At 36.5% G+C, this 27636-nt stretch overlaps 1 protein-coding gene and 3 non-coding genes across 5 annotated transcripts in view; 1 reads left to right on the top strand and 3 right to left on the bottom strand.

Annotated features, from left to right (window-relative positions):
• The first annotated feature begins 475 nt into the window (after positions 1-475).
• The window catches only part of LOC129273580 (uncharacterized), a 41196-nt gene continuing 14035 nt past the window's right edge, over positions 476-27636 (top strand). The window contains exons 1-3 of one of the 2 annotated variants that reach the window (XM_064099034.1): positions 476-622; positions 3109-3190; positions 12481-12600. The gene's annotated coding sequence lies outside the window, so the exon portion shown is untranslated. Of the gene's footprint in view, positions 623-2931; positions 3191-12480; positions 12601-27636 lie in introns of those variants that run through there. The other variant, XM_064099033.1, reaches the window with a different exon arrangement.
• Positions 5478-5550, bottom strand: TRNAV-CAC (transfer RNA valine (anticodon CAC)). Its single transcript has one exon. It is a non-coding gene; the product is annotated as a tRNA-Val (tRNA).
• TRNAV-CAC (transfer RNA valine (anticodon CAC)) lies at positions 5737-5809 on the bottom strand. Its single transcript has one exon. It is a non-coding gene; the product is annotated as a tRNA-Val (tRNA).
• TRNAV-CAC (transfer RNA valine (anticodon CAC)) lies at positions 5903-5975 on the bottom strand. Its single transcript has one exon. It is a non-coding gene; the product is annotated as a tRNA-Val (tRNA).

The raw sequence follows: 27636 nt of genomic DNA, 5'->3' as shown, positions 1-27636 counted from the left end.
AAATATAAACGAATATGAATCACGCCTTCCTTTATGAATCCACATCAAAGTATGTGCTATTCCAGGTTGTTGATTGGTCTTTGTTTAAAGATATGAACATGACGTTATTTATTTAAACAAAAAAACACATGCAATGCTCGCACAATCAATCAATTCCTTTAAGATTATTCAAGTACACTTCGGCAATTCATCGAATTTCCAGATTCATATGGGGGTATTGTTGTTTTTCCATTATCCTCATTACTCGATAACCCGACAAATACCTAAAAAGTATTACTAAAATAAATGGGAGACTGGTCGAACCTCGAAGGAAATTGATCCTTAGAGAGCGATTTTCTTGTCAGCTCATGAGAGCGTTGTTTGTAGCAAACAATGTCGTCGCGATACTGTTTGCTCCCAGTCCGATGTCTAAGACTTAAGTGAGTCCTAGATGTCACTCTTACCCTCTGGCAAACTTTACCTTTCAAATTGATCCAGTGTTTGTTTGTCGAGCTGTAACAGCTCAAAGTATTATGCTCATAACCACTTTGTTATGTTCTATTCAATGATTTGACTACTTGACTACGAATATACTAAGCCTGCCATGAGTAACGAAGTGTTCCTGTAGAGCTTCCCATTCCAAGCAAGTATTTTTGTGGAGATTTTCTGAGTTTCTTGATACGAATTTATTGTAAAAACATTTCCTGATTGATTGGATTGGATATAGTGTATTTCCGCATTTCATAAAAATATTAATTATTTTCCAATAATTGATATGTACATGGTTTAGATTTCAATAAACAAATTATAATATAAGTGAACAATAATTGGAAATCAAATTACATATTACCACTTCTTTTTAATGAGGGTAACCGAGGTTAAACATTAAGTCATAACGGAAATACAAAAGCTTAAAATTGATTAAAGCCTCGAAAGAAACGATGAAAGACGAAATGCGATAGAGGAGAAAGAATTAATTCATTTATTGACAATATTCCTGGACTAGCGAGATCGACCTGTATAGGAATTTACTACATGTTGCTATAGCCTCTCTCTCTTCCAGCACGTCCACAGACCATGCATGTTGAGGGAGCACATCACTAATTATTTCTCCAAAGGTTTAAGTATAAAAAGTCAGAATTAATAGAATAAAGACACATTTCATACCCTTAATTTGTAAATCATCAAATATCCTTACTTTCTTATGAAGATAATTGTGTTTTTAGCGGTTTTTTTTAATGGGTAGTGGATATGCATCCCAGATTACTCAGAAACCTGACTGCAGAAACAGTGATGATAAGCATTTTTGGGACTTCTGGTACAAATGGTACTCCTTTCATCATGTTCACAGTACTTTGTAATTTTCTCAAATCATTTTCATGAGATGAAGAATTCTACATATGACGTCGTTCAGGGTACGCTTCATGGGAGAGGCGGTGATTCCTAATAAGACTGAAATTAGTGGTGTGCAACCTGAACTATCTCCTTGGACTCATCCACTCGATCGTCTCGTCTATCATTTGGTTTCCCTCAAGAGCTGTTCAAGGCCAACCACACCAACGTAGTTGAATAAAGGACACGTGCTTTCTTGTCATTATCATTGCCTTGTCAGCATTGACAAGTTGACTTTCTCCGACGGTTACCATAGTAACACTCAGTGGTCAGTGCCTCTCAGCCAATTAAAACCAAGGATTTCACTGAAATTGTCAACACTGACAATTCACTCAGTGCTGACAACTTTCATGAAACACCCCAGGTTTCTGAGAAAGAATAGTAGAATCTTATAATCCGTCCGTGTATCTGACATGTTCACACACCATGTCATATTAGATATCGATTTGATAAACTTTGAGAGACAGCTGGGTGACTGATGAATATAATTCAAGATGCATGTATCCAGTTATCCTTATCATTGTGAAATACATATCTGTAAACCATCATGGATCGTCTCTCCCCTTTCTTCCCCCTTCCCTTCCCTCTTTTTCCGTTTCTTTCATTATTGGTAATGGTAGAAAAAATATTAGAATCATTCGACTTTAAGTGAAAGGCAAAACCACACGCTTCCTCAGTGCCCATGGTGCGACAAATAATTTACAAAAATCCCTGAATATATAGTCAGAGATGACCTGTCCTAGTCAAATGCGACTAAAAGAGTCGGACATTACTAAATTACCTGTTGCGCCCGAGCTGACTCTTTATCATCTTAAATAACCCAATTATGATTTACCAAGTCGATGACCATTATGCATTTCACTTCGAATAAATCAAGAAAAACGAAACAATTTAGGGGGGTTTATATGTCCAATCAGGACTTGTTTTTGTTCGGTTTTGATAAATTTTGGGCACTAATTCAGGGATATTCATTAACACATAAGCAACAAACAAGCATAACTCAATTTGACAGTCCGTGTGTCTTATGATAACTTGTTGATCTTAAAAGGGCTCCAAGCAAAAGTTTTGAAAATTAAGGATCGCGGTACGGTGGTTCTGACTTTCTTCTTTCAAAGAGAGCGTCGTAGGTTATTCAAATATTTTCCACATGAAATTAATTCAGACGTATTACAATTTATTTGGAACGGAATAGTCTGTGGTATAGGCAGGTATTGTGCACTCTATGTAATTCTGCGATTGGTTACTATATCATGAACTTAACCAGTGCCTTTATCTTCAGCCTTTTGAAGCAACACTCACTCGAAGAAGAAAAACTGTCAGTTTAGACTATTGATTAACTGTTGGTTAAACCTCCATTCATTAACATGCATTTTTCTTTTAATTAAAACTTTCGGTAGGTTTGTATGTTAACCAATCTGTTTTTCTGAGAGTGTCTTCTCGAAGTAACATTGATTAACAATTTAGTTCGCGCGCGCTGGTGAATATTACAAGAGCGAGTGTCTATTTGCTCGCCCATCTTTACGCAAACAAAATACGGACATCCACTCCATCGTCGAAACCCATTACGGTTGCTATACACAGCACCATCAGTCGCGGCGTCTATATTTTATTAAGAAACAGTATGCGATGGTTGGATCATTAGTTATAAGGGCTATCTATAATTAGCATGTTGATTTAGGTCAGTCACCATTTGACTTTTGTTTTTGTTTTTGCTGTTGTTTTGGTAATTTTAATCAGGGACAACTGATGTGGACGACCGAGAGTTTTGCCTTGCTGATGTACTCAACGCAATATCCAGCTGATTCAGCATGTAGTTTTGGTAAGCATAATTATGATTCTTATGATATTTTTTCTGCAGTGGTTTGATAAAAGTTTTAATTCTAGTTCCTTTCATGCATACAATATACTTTATTAATCGATAATCGTACAAAATGTACTAATTGTTTTTAAGTGTCTCACTGCTCGTTATATTTTTTATGTCGGAATTGTGCGTCTGAAGTATTGAATGACACTACAGATGCACAACCCTGTTTCCATTTTGAAGAGTCTTTTTCAAGTACAAATTATGACGTCACAAAAAATATATTTACTGCTCCACTTTTCTTTTATACATGGCGTCTTATGAACTCAAAAGCTCCTCATCCAAATTTGTCGTAAATGTGCATATATTTACATAAATCAATAAGTTTTGGGCTCAGTGGTGTATTATCTTTAACAAATTAAAAATAGTAGGCCCTATGTGGAAGCTACTGATATACATGTATATAAACAAACAAAAAAACATATTGATAACCCCGTTGACATGAGCTAAGATCTGCCTTGATACCTATTTAAACAAAATAAGCAAACAAGACGACGTGCTGGAAGACTATTCAATTAGTGATGAAGTCACACGTAAAGAATCTTATCTTTATTCAATCCGTACGATCATGACAAATACCAACATTGCTTATCAAATTTTATTGGTTAAAAAACCACTCAATGTTGACCTACAAGTTACAGTTGAAAGAGACAGACCTGGGTTTTTTTCTGTAAGATAGATAGGGGAAAGGCAACTTAGCGTCATGTTTAATGTAAACAGTTTCCTTTATCTTTTCGTTTCATTTTGTTTTACATCTGTATCCATACCCTATATAATATACGTTTATTGCTAAAGGAAATGTGTACCCTTATTTATTTGGGGTATGGGACAAAATTATGCTTTTGTGCAGTGTAATGCTTTTATTCACTACCATACAGTCTGGTTATTGTGAGTGTGTATTGACATCGTTTAACGCTTTGAGGGGGGCAAATTGCGGTTCTATCATTTATACGTCGGGCATCAATGCCAACAGACATGATTTTTTAATATGGCAGCCTTTTATTAAGATATTGGTACAATGATAAATGACTGGCTCATGGGGGAACGTGTAGACCAATGCCACTTCCGAATTGCATATTTTGCCTTCTATCGGCAACGCCAAAACTGCGGAGCAAGCACCCCATCCCCTAAACTAACACCAATTGGCTCAACGAATGAAATATACCCTGACATTTTTTTTATTAGATTTATTCTCGGTCAAGAAAAAAAAATGCTACATATGGAAAGGAAAGGTGATATAAATAAGTGGCCATATCAGACCGATAAAAGTACATGATTGGTGTTGTGTGTGTGTGTGTGTTTCTTTTAATAATGATTATAAGGATAATACTCCACTTTTTCATTGCGCTTAAAATTCGAACGACGTTTCTTAATACCTCTGCAATCTTTTGTCAATTTTTCGTCACTAATGTGATTATTCAAACAGATAGTATTGTTTTTGCATTATGTCTAAATCCAGTGGCGTACCGTGGGTCACGACATTTTGGGGGCACCATCACAAATTTGAGTCACTCAGTGGGCGCGCGAAGCGCGCTCGGTGGCCAGGTATACTGACCTAATAGAGACATTTTAAGGACCGTGCCATAAACGGACGTGTATCTCACTGATCATATAATCCGAGCACGAAGCAAAGAGCAAATTGATTTTTTTTTTCAGACCTAAAAAGCGACATTATAAGCAGATTTTTGCAAATTGTGATATGTACCTGTCTCACTAAACAAACAATGCGAGCGCGAGCTGAAACTTTTGTATATATTGACCCCAAACATGCAGGGACATTTCAAGGACTGTCTCTTTTGGAATTCATGAAGAGCAGACATATCTCACCAATCAACTAATACGAACGTATGCACGGACTGGAAATGTTTCAAAAGGGGGCAATCACTTTAAATAGTCATGAAAAGAAGCATATGCCAATACTTAGTATAATATATATACTGTATTATAACATAACATAATATAATATGATATAATGTCTTCTTCCCCCACTACGTTTCTTTTTCTTCTTTCCCCCCATTTTTTGCCAGCCGATGGGGGGATACGTGCCTCCCGTACCCCCCCCCCCCGTTGTTACGCCACTGTCCAAATCAGAACAAGAAGTTTGACATTTGCATTAGACTACATTTCTACGTTTGTCAGGAGTCATCTTACTGATAAAATGAGAGGACAAGTGAATGTTATGTATAACAGTATTTTTTATTCGAGAATCAAACAGACATCTAACAAAATATATATTTTATTATGTTGTTTCCGCCCGGGTTTGAACCGGGGACCTTGCGCGTGTGAGGCGCACATGATAACCACTACACTACGGAAACAATGTTTATATATTGACACTTTATCACTCACTATTCACTTCTTAGTGCCTTGATTACCATACTAATAGATTTGAAGAATCCAAACACTGTTAGCACCTAGGGAATTTCATCAAATAATATTCCAAAGGCTTATAATCCAAAGAACATAATGTATGATTAAAAATATTTAAAAGAAATTTAAAATTTTGTTTCCGCCCGGGTTCGAACCGGGGACCTTGCGCGTGTGAGGCGCACGTGATAACCACTTCACTACGGAAACACTGTTAGCACCTAAGCAAATTCATCAAATAATATTGCAAAGGCTTATAATCCAACAGACGTACTGTATGAGCAAAAAAATAAAATAAAAGTTTGTTTCCGCCCGGGTTCGAACCGGGGACCTTCCGCGTGTGAGGCGCACGTGATAACCACTACACTACGGAAACAATTTAGATATATTTGCACTTTATCACTCACTATTCACTTTTTAGTGCCTTGATTACCATACTAATAATAGATTTGAAGGCTCTGTGTGAGTACAGGTTGGTCATTAAAACGCACTCGGATCTTAGAAAAGTGTTTTTAAATCAATATGACTGGCGAGTGGTAACAAAAAGAAGATTGATATTATTTTCATTTTGACACTTATATATAATTCTCATTATTATTGTTATTATTTATTATCGTTATTATTGTTAGAATTAATATTTTCCCTATTATTATTATCATCTTGAGTGGTATTATTGCTATTATTATTGTAATTACTGTTATCAATTTTTATAATAATGCAATTATTCTTTTTTCTTCTTTTTATTATTATCATTCTTATTATTACTATCCTTTATATTATCATCATCACAATCATTACTATTATCGTTATCATTACTTCTATCATTATTATTTGATTACTATTAATATCATAAACATCATAATCATTCCAAAACGTTCACAAAGTGGTGTTTGGTACCTTAAGCACACACAAACCACAAGCATCCGATCACTAAGAAAAATAACAACGATTTTCAAAAGAGATTTCAGTGTATTTTCACTTTGTGATTAAACAACTTACTTATATGTAAATAATCGATAAGTAATCTAAAACTCGGGAATTATTAGTTTTGATTATGTAGAACTAGATTGGATTGATATTTTCATCTGAAACATTGGAGGGATGTCTATTTAATAATGTATTCCACCCACGACTTGAATGTTGTAATACGTGTCGAGTTGCAAGAAGGAATAAGATTTCATGATTGCAGAAAAAAAATGTTCCTCTGGGTATATCCTAGATAATGAAGGTTTCAGGCTTTAATATCATTGATGAGATTGAAATATGATAACGACCGCTATCTTGCCTGGCCTCGCTGATAATAAACCATTAATTTGATGGAAAAAGCATGCCCTTTTCACTCTTACATATGAATCCTGTCTTTCCATCCATTAAAACCCAAAGATAATGGCAATATTCTACATCAAAAATCATTAATCAGAACTTGAAGCGAATTATAAAATTAATCTGATAACTAGCCAATTTGAATGTTACATGTAAAAAAAATAATAATAATCTCCGATACTGGCGGATCCACGAGAGCACAGCCGGCTTGTCCCCCCCCCCCCCCCCTCCCTCCCTTGAGAGGCACAATTAAAATTTGTAATGCAAAAATGCCGCTAAAAGATAAGTGTGCCCCTCTTTTGAAAGTGAGGACCTTTCTCTCTATTTTTGGCTTGTCAATTTTTTTTGTGAACGAAATGTAATTTTTGGTTGAAAACCTTTTTTTTTTTTTGAGGGGGGGGGGGGGCTTGTCAAATTTTTCCTCGGGAAAATGTGCCCCACTTTGCAATTCCTGGATCCGCCCTTGGTCTCCGACATTAAGCTCGAAGTCTGCACATTCATGCTGTTAGAATTATTTCTTTAAAACAGATGTGATTGAGATGTTCTTTTATTTTTGTTTTAGGTGGTTTTTATGTATTTAGGCGGCAGATGGGACATACATGGTTCCTATGTAATTCACGTATTAACTCCTTTGTAGTGTGCCCATTACTACTCACGCCCCCACCCCCTCTCCCTCGTGCACTCTCTTATCTCTCGCCATCTCATTATTCAGTCAGATGATACAACGTGTATCCAGTATGGCTTCTTGTTGACGACAGTAGTGTTCTTGTTTTCTTATACCTTTATATCTTGACGTAACCATGCACACTTATACATCATGGATTTTTTAAAAGAAATATGCTTCATTATTTCGTAATCCATAGGTTATATTCAGTAGAAGGTTTTTACTAATCGCTCAGATCTTCGATCGAGGTTATGTTCTTGCTCTTAAAGATGTTCAAACTTCAAGGCATAAACTAATGAGACAACCACGTAGAAACACATAGGCGGCGCCAGCAATGGGTTGGGCTGAGGGCGAACGTCCTTTATGTTTTTTTTCGAGTAGTGAAAAAAGGGGATAAGGAAGAAAAAGAAGGAGAAAGGGAGGAAAGAAGAATAGGTCTATAAAAAAAGACCGCGTTACTCTGGGCCGCGTTACTTTGCAATAATAATAACCCAGTTCAATTGTAAAAAAATGACGTCATTATAGGTCATCTTGCCTCCGGAGGCCTCCATATCAAAATGCCATGGCGTCGCCCTCTTCTATTCAATATGTATGATCGTCTAATTTGCTTTGTAATCATAAAGCTATCGTTGCTGTTCTTGAGCAAAAAGTGATAATTTCAATTTTATGTAAGACACTAAGTATAATTGTCCACATTTTCAACCCAATGCGACACGATTTGACGAAAATGAGAAACATCAACATTAATTAACTAGACACTACACGCAATAAAAAAACAAGTTGGTAAAATCGTACGCCGATGGTACCCGATTGCACGAAGACCCCTATTTCCGACTGAGATGGTGCTGTCATCATTAACCTTTACCTTCATCAGAATGCATTCAGTCTCATTAGACTACCATTATCATGATTATCTTACCAATTTACCACTCGAAGTAGGAGCTCATATTGAAGCGATACTTCCTGCGTATATTTCTCATTTTCGATAAATTTCATGAAATACGAGGCTTGTCATGTTGTACACTGAGTGCTCGTCCAACTCTTATCGTGCGGGTGTCGGGTCAAAACAGGAGGGGACCATTTATTATGGGTCTTCTTTATCACTTCAATAGGCGCCGCGGCAGCATTAAAACGCCACCAATGTAACATGTATAAGCGCAATAATACTTTTAAAAACCTGAAACATCGATGTGAATAATTGTTTGGAGAAAATGGAGAATTATAGCCGGACACCATGGGTTATCTATCACCATAAATGCCATCATGGTTTAGACGTGATTTAATTTACCATGTTTTTGTCGCCTGCTTAGCAGAATAAAACTATTATAGGCGCCGCGTTTACGACGGCGCGCCGTCGTAAAAGCGCCGCGGCGGCGTCGTCAACATCAAATCTTAACCAAACATGCCAAAGGTCAAGGTTTGAAATGTCATAATAACTTGGGAAGTTTATGGACCTAGTTCATGAAACTCAGACATAATAAGTATTAAGTATTATTAAATATCCTGCCAGAGTTTGAGGTCACATAATTAAGGTCAAAGGTCATTTATGGTCATTGAACTTAGACCGTGTTTGGGAAATCAACATCAAAATCTCTACCTAAGGTCATGTTTTTGAAAGGTCACCATAGCTTCGAAAGTATATAGACCTAGTTCATAAAACTTAGCAATGAGGATAACCAAGTGTTACTAAACATCCTGCCGGAGTTTCAGGTCACATGACCAGGTTCAAAGGTCATTTCAATGAACTTAGATTATGTTGGGGGATTCAAAACGAAATCTTAACCTAGGTTAAGTTTTTTAAATGTCATACATGTAACTCTGAAAGTATATGTATATATCTAGTTCATGAAACCTTGACATAAGAGTATTCAAACATCCGTGAACATCCTGCATAAGTTTCAGGTAACATGACCAAGGTCAATGAACTTTGGTCATGTAGGGGGTATTTGTTGAATTGCCATTATAACTGAAAGTTTATGGATCTATTACATGAAATGTGGACAGAAGGGTAATCAAGTATCACTGATCGTATTGCACAAGTGATCACGCGATTATGGCCAAATGTCATTTAGGGTCAATGAACATAGTATTTATCGTCATATGAATGGTGTTTTTTGTGAATGATTATTTTATGGTCATTTTCAAAGTCAGCACTGCTGCTATATTGAATCATGTAATGCCGGCGAGACTGCCAGATGCTCTCCACTTGTACTACAAGGTCTGGAAAGTCGAATTCATACATGTTTTAAAAATGAATCGGGATAGAAAATGAATGTTAGAATAGGGAAAGTAAAGAAAACCCAAATGGATTAAGAAAAATTAACATTGTTTGCGAAGAAAATCTTTTAAAAAAAAGAAACAAGAGCTGTTTGCTGGGTTTCGCTAGGAACGGGCATGCCAAAGCGAAAGAACTAGAGAGATTTCATCGGGTCTAATATATCGTAGACGTGAAAATCGAAAAGTCCCTCAAATGCTGGGCTATATACAGTGACCAACACATCGTACCAGAATCTCATCCCATTCATCTCCTGGGTGGAGAGTGGCAAAGTGTAGAGTGTCCATTAGTCTTGTCAAAAATCTATATATATCCCGTAAAAATTTCCGATGATAAATTATAAAATCTTATGTGCCGTTATCGAAAATAGTTAATTCCTAGCCTTTCCAAGTTTTTTTATTTGGAAGTTTGTGATTTCCTAAACCCCTTGGATTACTCCATCTTATATCGCTCCAAATAGACTACAACAATTTATCTAGAATAATAAAGAAAATGAAGAAAAGAAATGACGAATAGCATAAAATCATTTTTCAAAAAACAATAATCGCGTGAATTTAAGTCTCATCCATCAAAAGGTTGTATGAATTCATATACATATTTGTATTCAAAAGGGGATTGCAAACTTGTATCGCTTGGAGATGTGAACATGTGACTACATTGTCACGTTGTATGAGCTTTAGAGACCTTTGAAAATTAACGAAGACGCCTAAATGCCGTTATCAACACAATTTTCAGAGAAAAAACGAATTCGTATAACTCTAAATAAATTCGCTGTGTCATTTATACCGATGATGACAACTTTGCCAGGTTTATTGCGTTACTCTTCTTCTAATTCGATATTTCTTGAACATATTATGAATGAACAATTACAATAAGCGATAGGACTTGAAAGAACCATCGAACAATGTAGGCCTATTAACTTGCATCACTTGGGATTTGTCATGAATTTGTCATTAAACGTGTTCAATCACATGATACCCTGATCATCGTGAACGTGCCATACTACATGGACAATTACATGACTTGTGAGGATACCAATTCAACCATGGTTTCAGTTCCTCTTATCGATATTTGCAGTAGACTTTGACGACTTTTTTCCGGAGTCTTAATGCCCAATTATACGTAATGTCAGTCACATGAACGTCATTGGAAACAACGTAATATTTTGTCTGACTAAGTCGGTTTTGCTGCGGTTCCCGGGAAAACCAAATCCAATTGAAACAACGTAATATGTTTGGTCGGTCTGGAGTTGGCTTCGCCGTTATTGCAGTGGGATACATCGACGAAATCCGAATCCAAACCGACCGATCGTATGTCGTTGGAAATAACGCAATACATTTGGTCAGACTAAGTCGGTTTCGATCCGGTTCCCAGGAAAACTAGGCGAGTCCAAACCAACCGATGGTATGTCATTGGAAACTATGTTTGGTCGGTCTGGAGTCAGTTTCGCCGTTGTAGGATAATCAGTAGGATAATCAAATCCAAACCGACAGATCGTAGGTCGTTGGAAATAACGCAATATACATGTATTTGGTCCGACTAAGTCCCCATGCATAATTATAGTCAACCAACTAGTCGTTTTATCTTGGCTGCTTGGCATACGATACCATACATATACAACCATTCTGACGCAACGACCGGTCGACTATACTCTAGTTTAAGAACATTCCGACGCGGAAAAAGTTTAAACCTAATACGATACGAGAACTCTCAAGTCCGTCTGAAAGCAGAGGCAAATCGTCATGGTGGTTTGTGCATCGTTTTGCACTGTGGTGTACACCAAGGAAACACTTAAGGTCCACAATTATGTCCAACGTAATATTTACGAGTAGCTTTATGAAAATACACTTTTTATGTTATATAATAATGGGTATTCTTTATCTCATTATGTCAATTTGTAATTCTAGATTCTATGGCCCGTATTCTGAACTCGGGTTTAAATCAAACCCTGGTTTAAAATTGTGGTTTAATTATGAAGAGCCAGTCGGGGCACAAATCTCTAACAGTACACATCAAATTTATTGACTCATATGACACCCAAATTATTCATAATTGTCTGGGGATGATAAATGAAGTATTTTTTAAGTATTTTTCTTCATCATGAGAGCAAAATAGTAAACATAAGAAATATACATTAGACATTTTAGATACAGAATTTTTTTTATTTTTGGCTCCAATAATTTTAGCACAGAGTTAGATCGTGGTCTAAGTTAAACCTGACTTCAGAATACGGGCCTATATATCTAACTAAAAATGTCTGAAGCATTAATGAATATATTCGACTGATCATCTGACTTATGAAAATGTTTGTGAAATGCGAAATGGCAGCATGTGCCTGTCAGAATGACAAGTTTATCTATAAATATTCCGTAACAAATACACGTGTGAGTTGTTAAATGTTTATGACGCATATATATGACGCATAATAGTGCTTTCTACATATCCACATATAGGTCTCATGTTGAAGAAAGACTAAATGGAAGAGTTCAAAAGGAAAAAGGTCAAAATAAGGCTTTTGCAAGGCTATGTTACTCATTAGATCTGTTTGTGTCTCAGTTTCAACAATTTTCACCGATTTTAATGATTAATTTTACTGGTTTGTTTTTGTACCTTCTGTAGTAGCGAAATCAAAGTCCATGTAGCGATGGCTCATTCTCTGGAACACCAAATGCTTCTTCGAAAGGTAAACAGATGCAACAAGATGGCAGAATGGATTGAATAAAAATGAAAGCGGAATTTGTAAGTGTCCCTGGAAGATTTTGATCTTAATTTCTACTTGGTCCGTGGTTTCTATAGGAAAATAAGCCTCTAACAATGAAATAACATAAAGACAAAATAAACAAAAGTGAAATGATAAGAATAGGAATAAAACTAGAACTGCAATCGTTTCATTACGATGTGCATGCATTGACGTGTCTGATCTAGAGGTCAAGTCCACCTCATAAAAATGTTGATTTGATTCAATAGGGAAAAAGCAGACAAGCACAATGCTGAAAATTTCATCGAAATCGGATGTAAAAAAAGAAAGTTATGACATTTCAAAGTTTCGCTTATTTCTAACAAAATAGTTATATGAACGAGCCAGTTACATGCAAATGAGAGAGATGATGATGTCACTCACTCAAAATGGTGCATGCACTGTCATGCATGAATGATTTTAGAAAATGAAATAAGAGGTACACAATAATGCATCATGGACAACATGTCTACCAAATCGGAATGAATTTGGATGAGGAGCGGAGGCAGGGAGGACTAAGAAAAATTACATGTTAATCAAAGTGGATTTTGGTATATTTTGCCCTCCATAGGAAGTTACATTCTCGAGTCAAACAGATTTCGTCCATTTTTAGACCATGGCCGCTCAACAAAGAGAGAGAAGGGAGAGAAAGACACAGAGAGAGTGATATGAATAAGTATACAAATATCCCTGACAGTTCATAAACGTACCTCAGTGTAAAGTACATAGCAGAACGATGTGCATGCATAATACGTTATGCCATAGACATTGTGTACAATTTTGTTGTTGATAATGTGTGCATTGTGAGCAGTATACCATGTGTTCAGATTGGCTTATCTTGAAATTTTCTGTTGTAACCTATGTCGTATTTGGTATCAGTGGAAAGACCATTCCAATGCGGTGACATTGATACCACTTTTATTTGTGCGCAGGCAATAGACCGGAAGTAAATGCCATGTAAAGAAAGACATTAAAAATGACAGTTTTTCACAATAATTTTACGCTGACGTGAGCTCTATGTCAGTTTCTGTCACAAAAAGGTTGACGAACGGTTAAAGTATATATCAATACTCATATCTGCCAAGTTAGAAAGGATAAGCTTCAATAATAAGGAAATAAGAGCAAGTTGAAGTTGTGCTGGCATTATAGTGCATTTTGCGTATTTTGCTGATTTTCGGGAGCATTTGTCAGATATTTCGTCAGTGGTAAGGTATATATTTTTCTAATTGGCATGAAAGGGGATATCTTGAACACCCTAAATCTAAAAAAGGGTACGGGTTTGGCCATGCATGACGCAATGAGGAGCATTCAAACGTAAGCGTTTTTGAAACTTTAGAGGGCGCTATTTCAATACCGGAAAGTCAATGATGCATGAAAACTAACTCGTAAGTAAAATATGTTGCCTGTATCAATTCCTGAAAATATTAGCTCGAATTGAATAAAAACAAGAAAGTTATGGCCATTTTACGTTTTTTTGACTTTACATTTCAATAAATATGAAGTTTTTGAAGGAAGGCTATTTCGGATTTGAATTTAGGGCATGAAGATGGCATTTTGAAGGTCAGTTTATACGTCGCAGATGATGGAGCAACTCTTTGACTATCTATAGCAATTTGTTAGAAGTTTGTAGCATGCAGGATGCGGGAGTTAGGACGAGATTAGTAATGGTATGCAAATGGACTTTAAATTTACAAAATGGCGCCTTGATGGTCATGCATGAGTGATTTTGGAAAATGGAGCCTTGATTGTCATGCATGAGTGATTTTGGAAAATGGAAGACGATGTGCACAACTAGGGATGCTGGACAACATGTCTACAAAGTTTGGATGAATTTGGACGAGGGACGGAGCCAGGGTAGAGCTAACAAAAACCATGTGTTAAACAAATGGGATTTTGTGGAAGAAGCAGAAGAAGAAGACGACGGAATAGGAATACGGAACAAGAACAATGCATTGTCGCCATTGGGCGTCAATGCAAAGAAGACTAGAACTGCAATCGTTTCCGAACGATGTGCATGCATTGACGCGTCTGATTGAAAGGTCAAGTCCACCTCAGAAAAATCTTGATTGGAATCAATAGGGAAAAAATCAGACAAGCACAATGCTGAAAATTTCATCAAAATCGGATGTAAAATAAGAAAGTTATGACATTTCAAAGTTTCGCTTATTTTTAACAAAAGAGTTATATGAACGAGCCAGTTACATCCAAATGAGAGAGATGATGATGTCACTCTCAAAATGGCGCATGCAATATCATGCATGAATGATTTTACAAAATGAAATAAGAGGTACACAATAATGCATCATGGACAACATGTCTACCAAATCGGAATGAATTTGGATGAGGAGAGGAGGCAGGGGAGGACTAACAAAAATTACATGTTAATCAAAGTGGATTTTGGTACATTGTACCCTCCAGGGGAAGTTACATTCTCGAGTCAAACAGATTTCGTCCATTTTTAGACCATATGGCCGCTCAACAAAGAGAGAAAAGGGAGACAAAGACACAGAGAGAGTGTTATGAATAAGCATACAAATTTCCCTGACAGTCATTAACGTAACTCAGTGTAAAGTACATAGCAGAACGATGTGCACGCATAATACGTTATGCCATTGACATTGTGTACAATTCTGTTGTTGATAATGTGTGCGTTGTGAGTAGTATACCATGTGTTCAGATTGGCTTATCTTGAAATTTTCTGTTGTAACCTATGTCGTATTTGGTATCACTGGAAAGAGCATTCCCATGCGGTGACATTGATACCCCTTTTAATTGTGCGCAAGCAATAGATCGGAAGTAAATGCCATATAAAGAAAGACATTAAAAATGACAGTTTTGCACAATAATTTTAAACTGACGTCAGATTTTTGTCAGTTTCTGTCACAAAAGGTTAACGAACGGTTAAAGTATATATCAATACTCATATCTGCCAAGTTAGAAAGGATAAGCTTCAATAATAAGGAAATAAGAGCTAGTTGAAGTTGTGCTGGCATTATAGTGCATTTTTGCGTATTTTGCTGATATTCGGGAGCATTTTTCAGATATTTCGTCAGTTGTAAGGTATATATTTTTCTAAATGGCATGAAAGGGCATATCTTGAACACCCTAAATCTAAAAAAGGGTACGGGTTTGGCCATGCATGACGCAATGAGGAGCATTCAAAGGTAAGTGTTTTTGAAACTTTAGAGGGCGCTATTTCAATAACAGAAAATCAATGATGCGTATAAACTATACCGTGTGTATGATATGGTACCAGTTTCAATTCCTGAGAATATAGGCTCAAAATGAATAAAAACAAGAAAGTTATGGCTATTTTACGATTTTTTGACTTTACATTTCAATAAATATGACGTTTTTGAAGGAAGGCTATTTCGGATTTGAATTTAGAGCATGAAGATGGCATTTTGAAGGTCAGGTTATACGTCGCAGATGATGAAGCAATTCTTTGACTATCTATAGCAATTTGTTAGAAGTCTGTAGCATGCAGGATGGGGGAGTTAGGACGAGATTAGTAATGGTATAAAAATGGACTTGAAATTTACAAAATGGCGCCTGGATGGTCATGCATGAGTGATTTTGGAAAAAAGAAGACGAGGTGCACAACTATAAATGCTGGACAACATGTCTACCAAGTTTGGATGAATTTGGATGAGGGACGGAGCCAGGGCAGAGCTAACAAACACCATGTGTTAAACAAATGGGATTTTGTGGAAGAAGCAGAAGAAGAAGACTAGAACTGCAATCGTTTCAGAACGATGTGCATGCATTGACGCGTCTGATTGAAAGGTCAAGTCCACCTCAGAAAAATGTTGATTTGAATCAATAGGGAAAAATGAGACAAGCACAAAGCTGAAAATTTCATCAAAATCGGATGTAAAATAAGAAAGTTATGACATTTCAAAGTTTCGCTTATTTTTAACAAAATAGTTATATGAACGAGCCAGTTGCATCCAAATGAGAGAGATGATGATGTCACTCACTCAAAATGGCGCATGCACTGTCATGTATGAATGATTTTAGAAAATGAAATAAGAGGTACACAATAATGCATCATGGACAACATGTCTGCCAAATGAATTTGGATGAGGAGCGGAGGCAGGGGAGGAATTAAAAAAAATTACATGTTAATCAAAGTGGATTTAGGACATTATGCCCTCCATAGGAAGTTGCATTCTCGAGTCAAACAGATTTCGTCCATTTTTTGACCATGGCCGCTCAACAAAGAGAGAGAAGGGAGAGAAAGACACAGAGAGAGTGATATGAATAAGCATACAAATATCCCTGACAGTTCATAAACGTAACTCAGTGTAAAGTACATAGCAGAACGATGTGCATGCATAATACGTTATGCCATAGACATTAAGTACAATTTTATTGTTGATAATATGTGCATTGTGAGCAGTATACCATGTGTTCAGATTGGCTTATCTTGAAATTTTCTGTTGTAACCTATGTCGTATTTGGTATCGGTGGAAAGAGCATTCCAATGCGGTGACATTGATACCACTTTTATTTGTGCACTGGCAATAGACCGGAAGTAAATGCCATATAAAGAAAGACATTAAAAATGACAGTTTTTCACAATAATTTTAAGCTGACGTGAGCTCTATGTCAGTTTCTGTCACAAAAGGTTGACGAACGGTTAAAGTATATATCAATACTCATATCTGCCAAGTTAGAAAGGATAAGCATCAATAATAAGGAAATAAGAGCAAGTTGAAGTTGTGCTGGCATTATAGTGCATTTTTGCGTATTTTGCTGATTTTCGGGAGCATTTTTCAGATATTTCGTCAGTGGTAAGGTATATATTTTTCTAAATGGCATGAAAGGGCATATCTTGAACACCCTAAATCTAAAAAAGGGTACGGGTTTGGCCATGCATGACGCATTGAGGAGCATTCAAACGTAAGCGTTTTTGAAACTTTAGAGGGCGCTATTTCAATACCGGAAGGTCAATGATGCGTGAAAACTTACTTGTAAGTATAATATGTTGCCTGTAATAATTCCTGAAAATATAAGCTCGAATTGAATAAAAACAAGAAAGTTATGGCCATTTTAGGATTTTTTGACTTTACATTTCAATAAATATGAAGTTTTTGAAGGAAGGCTATTTCGGATTTGAATTTAGGGCATGAAGATGGCATTTTGAAGGTTAGGTTATACGTCGCAAATGATGGAGCAACTCTTTGACTATCTATAGCCATTTGTTAGAAGTTTGTAGCATGCAGGATGCGGGAGTTAGGACGAGATTAGTAATGGTATGCAAATGGACTTGAAATTTACAAAATGGCGCCTTGATGGTCATGCATGAGTGATTTTGGAAAATGGAAGACGAGGTGCACAACTAGGGATGCTGGACAACATGTCTACAAAGTTTGGATGAATTTCGATGAGGGACGGAGCCAGGGTAGAGCTAACAAAAACCATGTGTTAAACAAATGGGATTTTGTGGAAGAAGCAGAAGAAGAAGAAGACGACGGAATAGGAATACGGAACAAGAACAATGCATTGTCGCCAGTGGGCGTCAATGCAACTAGAACTGCAATCGTTTCATTACGATGTGCATGCATTGACGTGTCTGATTTAGAGGTCAAGTCCACCTCATAGAAATTTTGATTTGAATCAATAGGGAAAAATCAGACAAGCACAATGCTGAAAATTTCATCAAAATCGGATGTAAAAAAAGAAAGTTATGACATTTCAAAGTTTCGCTTATTTTCAACAAAAGAGTTATATGAACGAGCCAGTTACATCCAAATGAGAGAGATGATGATGTCACTCACTCAAAATGGTGCATGCACTGTCATGCATGAATGATTTTAGAAAATGAAATAAGAGGTACACAATAATGCATCATGGACAACATGTCTACCAAATCGGAATGAATTTGGATGAGGAGCGGAGGCAGGGGAAGACTAACAAAAATTACATGTTAATCAAAGTGGATTTTGGTACATTTTGCCCTCCATAGGAAGTTACATTCTCAAGTCAAAAGGATTTCGTCCATTGGGCCATTTTTAGACCATATGGCCGCTCAAAAAAAGAGAGAGAAGGGAGAGAAAGACACAGAGAGTAATATGAATACGCATACACATTTCCCTGACAGTTCATTAACGTAACTCAGTGTAAAGTACATAGCAGAACGATGTGCATGCATAATACGTTATGCCATAGACATTGTGTACAATTCTGTTGTTGATAATGTGTGCACTGTGAGTAGTAAACCATGTGTTCAGATTGGCTTATCTTGAAATTTTCTGTTGTAACCTATGTCGTATTTGGTATCACTGGATAGAGCATTCCAATGCGGTGACATTGATACCACTTTTATTTTTGCGCAAGCAATAGACCGGAAGTTAATGCCATATAAAGAAAGACATTAAAAATGACAGTTTTGCACAATAATTTTAAGCTGACGTGAGCTCTATGTCAGTTTCTGTCACAAAAGGTTAACGAACGGTTGAAGTATATATCAATACTCATATCTGCCAAGTTAGAAAGGATAAGCTTCAATAATAAGGAAATAAGAGCAAGTTGAAGTTGTGCTGGCATTATAGTGCATTTTTGCGTATTTTGCTGATTTTCGGGAGCATTTTTCAGATATTTCGTCAGCTGTAAGGTATATATTTTTCTAAATGGCATGAATGGGCATATCTTGAACACCCTAAATCTAAAAAAGGGTACGGGTTTGGCCATGCATGACGCAATGAGGAGCATTCAAAGATAAGCGTTTTTGAAACTTTAGAGGGCGCTATTTCAGTAACGGAAATTTAGTGATGCGTGAAAACTAATTCCTATGTATGATATGGTACCAGTATCAATTCCTGAAAATATGAGCTCGAAACGAATAAAAACAAGAAACTTATGGCCATTTTACGATTTTTTTACTTTACATTTCAATAAATATGACGTTTTTGAAGGAAGGCTATTTCGGATTTGAATTTAGGGCATGAAGATGGCATTTTGAAGGTCAGGTTATACGTCGCAAATGATGGGGCAACTCTTTGACTATCTATAGCAATTTGTTAGAAGTCTGTAGAATGCAGGATGCGGGAGTTAGGACGAGATTAGTAATGGTATGCAAATGGACTTGAAATTTACAAAATGGCGCCTAGATGGTCATGCATGAGTGATTTTGAAAAAAGGAAGACGAGGGGCACAACTAGGGATGCTGGATAACATGTCTACCAAGTTTGGATGAATTTGGATGAGGGACGGAGCCAGGGCAGAGCTAACAAACACCATGTGTTAAACAAATGGGATTTTGTGGAAGAAGAAGAAGAAGAAGAAGAAGAAGAAGAAGAAGACTAGAACTGCAATCGTTTCATTACGATGTGCATGCATTGACGTGTCTGATTTAAAGGTCAAGTCCACCTCAGAAAAATGTTGATTTGAATCAATAGGGAAAAATCAGACAAGCACAATGCTGAAAACTACATCAAAATCGGATGTAAAATAAGAAATTTATGACATTTCAAAGTTTCACTTATTTTTAACAAAATAGTTATATGAACGAGCCAGTTACATCCAAATGAGAGAGTTGATGATGTCACTCACTCACTATTTTGTAAAGGGAATGGTCAATGATGCGTACAACACATGTGGATTATGTGGAATGATACAATAAGCATACCCTGAAAATATGAGACCGAAATGAATGAGAACAAGGAACTTATGACCATTTTAACATTTCTTTAGTTTGCAATAGAGGGCGCTATTTCTAAATGTAATTGTCACTGATGCGTAAAAAGAATATGGATTATGAAGGATGATATCATAAGCCAGCCCTGAAAATAAAAGACCAAAATGAATGATAACAAAGTTATTGTCATTTTATTATTTGTTGACTTTGAAATAGAGGGCGCTATTTGTAAATTGAACTGTCACTGATGCGTAGAAATTTGTTGAATTGTGAAGGGTGATACCATTAGTAAACCATAAATATATAAGACGGAAGTGAATAAAAACAAGAAAGTTATGGCCATTTTACGATTTTCCTAATTTGCATTTCAATAAATATGAACATTTTGAACGTAGACTATCTTGGATTTGATTTTAGGGCAAGAAGACGGCACTTTGAAGGGCCAATCGTGTTTTTTATATGAAAGAGCAACTCTTAAACAATTTACTGCAATTTGTTAGAAGTCGGTAGCACGCAGGATGCGGGAGTTAGGACGAGATTAGTAATGGTATGCAAATGGACTTGAAATTGACAAAATGGCGCCTGCACTGTCATGCATGAATGATTTTAGAAAATGAAATAGTAGGTACACAATAATGCATCATGGACAACATGTCTACCATATAATGAATTTGGATGAGGAGCGGAGGCAGGGGAGGACTAACAAAAATTACATGTTAATCAAATTGGATTTTGGTACATTTTGCCCTCCATACCATTTTAGACCATATGGCCGCTCATACCCATGAGACCCATGCCATAGACATTGTGTACAATTCTGTTGTTGATAATGTGTGCATTGTGAGCAGTATACCATGTGTTCAGATTGACTTATCTTGAAATTTTCTGTTGTAACCTATGTCGTATTTGGTATCACTGGAAAGAACATTCCAATGCGGTGACATTGATACCACTTTTATTTGTGCGCAAGCAATAGACCGGAAGTAAATGCCATATAAAGAAAGACATGACAAATGAAGGTTTTGCACAATAATTTTAAGCTGACGTCAGATTTTTGTCAGTTTCTGTTACAAAAGGTTGACGAACGGTTGAAGTATATATCAATACTCATATCTGCCAAGTTAGAAAGGATAAGCTTCAATAATAAGGAAATAAGAGCAAGTTGAAGTTGTGCTGGCATTATAGTGCATTTTTGCGTATTTTGCTGATTTTCGGGAGCATTTTTCAGATATTTCGTCAGTGGTAAGGTATATATTTTTCTAAATGGCATGAAAGGGCATATCTTAAACATCCTAAATCTAAAAAAGGGTACGGGTTTGGCCATGCATGACGAAATGAGGAGCACTCAAAGGTAAGCGTTTTTGAAACTTTAGAGGGCGCTTTTTCAATACCGGAAGAGCAATGATGCGTGAAAACTCACTCGTATGTATGATATGTTACCAGTATCAAATCCTAAAAATATAAGCTCGAATTGAATAAAAAAAATGAAAGTTATGGCCATTTTACGATTTTTTTACTTTACATTTCAATAAATATGAAGTTTTTGAAGGAAGGCTATTTCGAATTTGAATTTAGGCATGAAGATTGAATTTTGAAGGTCAGGTTCTACATTGCAGATGATGGAGCAACTCTTTGACTATCTATAGCAATTGGTTAGAAGTCGGTAGCACGCAGGATGCGGGAGTTAGGACGAGATTAGTAATGGTATGCAAATGGACTTGAAATTGACAAAATGGCGCCTGCACTGTCATGCATGAATGATTTTAGAAAATGAAATAGTAGGTACACAATAATGCATCATGGACAACATGTCTACCATATAATGAATTTGGATGAGGAGCGGAGGCAGGGGAGGACTAACAAAAATTACATGTTAATCAAATTGGATTTTGGTACATTTTGCCCTCCATACCATTTTAGACCATATGGCCGCTCATACCCATGAGACCCATGCCATAGACATTGTGTACAATTCTGTTGTTGATAATGTGTGCATTGTGAGCAGTATACCATGTGTTCAGATTGACTTATCTTGAAATTTTCTGTTGTAACCTATGTCGTATTTGGTATCACTGGAAAGAACATTCCAATGCGGTGACATTGATACCACTTTTATTTGTGCGCAAGCAATAGACCGGAAGTAAATGCCATATAAAGAAAGACATGACAAATGAAGGTTTTGCACAATAATTTTAAGCTGACGTCAGATTTTTGTCAGTTTCTGTTACAAAAGGTTGACGAACGGTTGAAGTATATATCAATACTCATATCTGCCAAGTTAGAAAGGATAAGCTTCAATAATAAGGAAATAAGAGCAAGTTGAAGTTGTGCTGGCATTATAGTGCATTTTTGCGTATTTTGCTGATTTTCGGGAGCATTTTTCAGATATTTCGTCAGTGGTAAGGTATATATTTTTCTAAATGGCATGAAAGGGCATATCTTAAACATCCTAAATCTAAAAAAGGGTACGGGTTTGGCCATGCATGACGAAATGAGGAGCACTCAAAGGTAAGCGTTTTTGAAACTTTAGAGGGCGCTTTTTCAATACCGGAAGAGCAATGATGCGTGAAAACTCACTCGTATGTATGATATGTTACCAGTATCAAATCCTAAAAATATAAGCTCGAATTGAATAAAAAAAATGAAAGTTATGGCCATTTTACGATTTTTTTACTTTACATTTCAATAAATATGAAGTTTTTGAAGGAAGGCTATTTCGAATTTGAATTTAGGCATGAAGATTGAATTTTGAAGGTCAGGTTCTACATTGCAGATGATGGAGCAACTCTTTGACTATCTATAGCAATTGGTTAGAAGTCTGTAGCATGCAGGATGCGGGAGTTAGGACGAGATTAGTAATGGTATGCAAATGGACTTGAAATTTACAAAATGGCGCCTGGATGGTCATGCATGAGTGATTTTGGAAAATGGAAGACGAGGTGCACAACTAGGGATGCTGGACAACATGTCTACAAAGTTTGGATGAATTTGGATGAGGGACGGAGCCAGGGTAGAGCTAACAAAAACCATGTGTTAAACAAATGGGATTTTGTGGAAGAAGAAGAAGAAGACGACGGAATAGGAATACGGAACAAGAACAATGCATTGTCGCCATTGGGCGTCAATGCAAAGACGACGGAATAGGAATACGGAACAAGAACAATGCATTGTCGCCAGTGGGCGTCAATGCAACTAGAACTGCAATCGTTTCATTACGATGTGCATGCATTGACGTGTCTGATTTAGAGGTCAAGTCCACCTCATAAAAATGTTGATTTGAATCAATAGGGAAAAATCAGAGAAGCACAATGCTGAAAATTTCATCAAAATCGGATGTAAAAAAAGAAAGTTATGACATTTCAAAGTTTCGCTTATTTTTAACAAAAGAGTTATATGAACGAGCCAGTTACATCCAAATGAGAGAGATGATGATGTCACTCACTCAAAATGGTGCATGCACTGTCATGCATGACGCGTCTGATTGGAAGGTCAAGTCTACCTCAGAAAAATGTTGATTTGAATCAATAGGGAAAAATCAGACAAGCGCAATGCTGAAAATTTCATCAAAATCGGATTTAAAATAAGAAAGTTATGACATTTCAAAGTTTCGCTTATTTCTAACAAAATAGTTTTAATTATGAACGAGCCAGTTACATGCAAATGAGAGAGATGATGATGTCACTCACTCAAAATGGTGCATGCACTGTCATGCATGAATGATTTTAGAAAATGAAAAAAGAGGTACACAATAATGCATCATGGACAACATGTCTACCAAATCGGAATGATATGGATAAGCATACACATTTCCCTGACAGTTCATTAACGTAACTCAGTGTAAAGTACATAGCAGAACGATGTGCATGCATAATACGTTATGCCATAGACATTGTGTACAATTCTGTTGTTGATAATGTGTGCATTCTGAGTAGTATACCATGTGTTCAGATTGGCTTATCTTGAAATTTTCTGTTGTAACCTATGTCATATTTGGTATCACTGGAAAGAGCATTCAAATGCGGTGACATTGATACCCCTTTTATTTGTGCTCAAGCAATAGACCGGAAGTAAATGCCATATAAAGAAAAACATTAAAAATGAAGGTTTTGCACAATAATTTTAAGCTGACGTCAGATTTTTGTCAGTTTCTGTTACAAAAGGTTGACGAACGGTTGAAGTATATATCAATACTCATATCTGCCAAGTTAGAAAGGATAAGCTTCAATAATAAGGAAATAAGAGCAAGTTGAAGTTGTGCTGGCATTATAGTGCATTTTTGCGTATTTTGCTGATTTTCGGGAGCATTTTTCAGATATTTTGTCAGCGGTAAGGTATATATTTTTCTAAATGGCATGAAAGAGCATATCTTGAACACCCTAAATCTAAAAAAGGGTACGGGTTTGGCCATGCATGACGAAATGAGGAGCATTCAAAGATAAGCGTTTTTGAAACTTTAGAGGGCGCTATTTCAGTAACGGAAATTCAGTGATGCGTGAAAACTAAGTCGTAAGTATGATATGGTACCAGTATCAATTCCTAAAAATATGAGCTCGAAATGAATAAAAACAATAAAGTTATGGCCATTTTACGATTTTTTTTACTTTACATTTCAATAAATGTGACGTTTTTGAAGGAAGGCTATTTCGGATTTGAATTTAGGGCATGAAGATGGCATTTTGAAGGTCAGTTTATACGTCGCAGATGATGGAGCAACTCTTTGACTATCTATAGCAATTTGTTAGAAGTTTGTAGCATGCAGGATGCGGGAGTTAGGACGAGATTAGTAATGGTATGCAAATGGACTTGAAATTTACAAAATGGCGCCTGGATGGTCATGCATGAGTGATTTTGGAAAAAGGAAGACAAGGGGCACAACTAGGGATGCTGGACAACATGTCTACAAAGTTTGGATGAATTTGGATGAGGGACAGAGCCAGGGCAGAGCTAACAAAAACCATGTGTTAAACAAATGGGATTTTGTGGAAGAAGAAGAAGAAGAAGACTAGAACTGCAATCGTTTCATTACGATGTGCATGCATTGACGTGTCTGATTTAGAGGTCAAGTCCACCTCATAAAAATGTTGATTTGAATCAATAGGGAAAAATCAGACAAGCACAATGCTGAAAATTTCATCAAAATCGGATGTAAAAAAAGAAAGTTATGACATTTCAAAGTTTCGCTTATTTTTAACAAAAGAGTTATATGAACGAGCCAGTTACATCCAAATGAGAGAGATGATGATGTCACTCACTCAAAATGGTGCATGCACTGTCATGCATGAATGATTTTAGAAAATGAAATAAGAGGTACACAATAATGCATCATGGACAACATGTCTACAAAATCGGAATGAATTTGGATGAGGAGCGGAGGCAGGGGAGGACTAACAAAAATTACATGTTAATCAAAGTGGATTTTGGTACATTTTGCCCTCCATAGGAAGTTACATTCTCAAGTCAAAAGGATTTCGTCCATTGGGCCATTTTTAGACCATATGGCCGCTCAAAAAAAGAGAGAGAAGGGAGAGAAAGACACAGAGAGTAATATGAATGAGCATACACATATCCCTGACAGTTCATTAACGAACTCAGTGTAAAGTACATAGCAGAACGATATGCATGCATAATACGTTATGCCATAGACATTGTGTACAATTCTGTTGTTGATAATGTGTGCATTGTGAGAAGTATACCAGGTGTTCAGATTGGCTTATCTTGAAATTTTCTGTTGTAACCTATGTCGTATTTGGTATCACTGGATAGGGCATTCCAATGCGGTGACATTGATACCACTTTTATATTTGCGTAAGCAATAGACCGGAAGTAAATGCCATATAAAGAAAGACATTAAAAATGACAGTTTTGCACAATAATTTTGAGCTGACGTCAGCTCTATGTCAGTTTCTGTCACAAAAGGTTAACGAACGGTTGAAGTATATATCAATACTCATATCTGCCAAGTTAGAAAGGATAAACTTCAATAATAAGGAAATAAGAGCAAGTTGAAGTTGTGCTGGCATTATAGTGCATTTTTGCGTATTTTGCTGATTTTCGGGAGCATTTTTCAGATATTTCGTCAGTGGTAAGGTATATTTTTTTCTAAATGGCATGAAAGGGCATATCTTGAACACCCTAAATCTAAAAAAGGGTACGGGTTTGGCCATGCATGACGCAATGAGGAGCATTCAAAGATAAGCGTTTTTGAAACTTTAGAGGGCGCTATTTCAGTAACGGAAATTTAGTGATGCGTGAAAACTAATTCCTATGTATGATATGGTACCAGTATCAATTCCTAAAAAAAATGAGCTCGAAATGAATAAAAACAAGAAAGTTATGGCCATTTTACGATTTTTTGACTTTACATTTCAATAAATATGACGTTTTTGAAGGAAGGCTATTTCGGATTTGAATTGAGGGCATGAAGATGGCATTTTGAAGGTCAGGTTATACGTCGCAAATGATGGGGCAACTCTTTGACTATCTATAGCAATTTGTTAGAAGTCTGTAGAATGCAGGATGCGGGAGTTAGGACGAGATTAGTAATGGTATGCAAATGGACTTGAAATTTACAAAATGGCGCCTAGATGGTCATGCATGAGTGATTTTGAAAAAAGGAAGACGAGGGGCACAACTAGGGATGCTGGACAACATGTCTACTAAGTTTGGATGAATTTGGATGAGGGACGGAGCCAGGGCAGAGCTAACAAACACCATGTGTTAAACAAATGGGATTTTGTGGAAGAAGAAGAAGAAGAAGAAGAAGAAGAAGACTAGAACTGCAATCGTTTCCGAACGATGTGCATGCATTGACGCGTCTGATTGAAAGGTCAAGTCCACCTCAGAAAAATATTGATTGGAATCAATAGGGAGAAATCAGACAAGCACAATGCTGAAAATTTCATCAAAATCGGATGTAAAATAAGAAAGTTATGACATTTCAAAGTTTCGCTTATTTTTAACAAAATAGTTATATGAACGAGCCAGTTACATCCAAATGAGAGAGATGATGATGTCACTCACTCAAAATGGTGCATGCACTGTCATGCATGAATGATTTTAGAAAATGAAATAAGAGATACACAATAATGCATCATGGACAACATGTCTACCGAATCGGAATGAATTTGGATGAGGAGCGGAGGCAGGGGAGGACTAACAAAAATAACATGTTAATCAAAGTGGATTTTGGTACATTTTGCCCTCCATAGAAAGTTACATTCTCAAGTCAAAAGGATTTCGTCCATTGGGCCATTTTTAGACCATATGGCCGCTCAAAAAAAAGAGAGAGAAGGGAGAGAAAGACACAGAGAGATTTATATGAATAAGCATACACATTTCCCTGACAGTTCATTAACGTAACTCAGTGTAAAGTACATAGCAGAACGATGTGCATGCA

Source organism: Lytechinus pictus, chromosome 1 (genome assembly GCF_037042905.1).
Source record: "Lytechinus pictus isolate F3 Inbred chromosome 1, Lp3.0, whole genome shotgun sequence".
Classification (NCBI taxonomy): domain Eukaryota; kingdom Metazoa; phylum Echinodermata; class Echinoidea; order Temnopleuroida; family Toxopneustidae; genus Lytechinus; species Lytechinus pictus.
The sequence above is the reverse complement of the archived record's forward strand: the minus strand, read 5'-3'. Positions and strand labels throughout refer to the sequence as shown.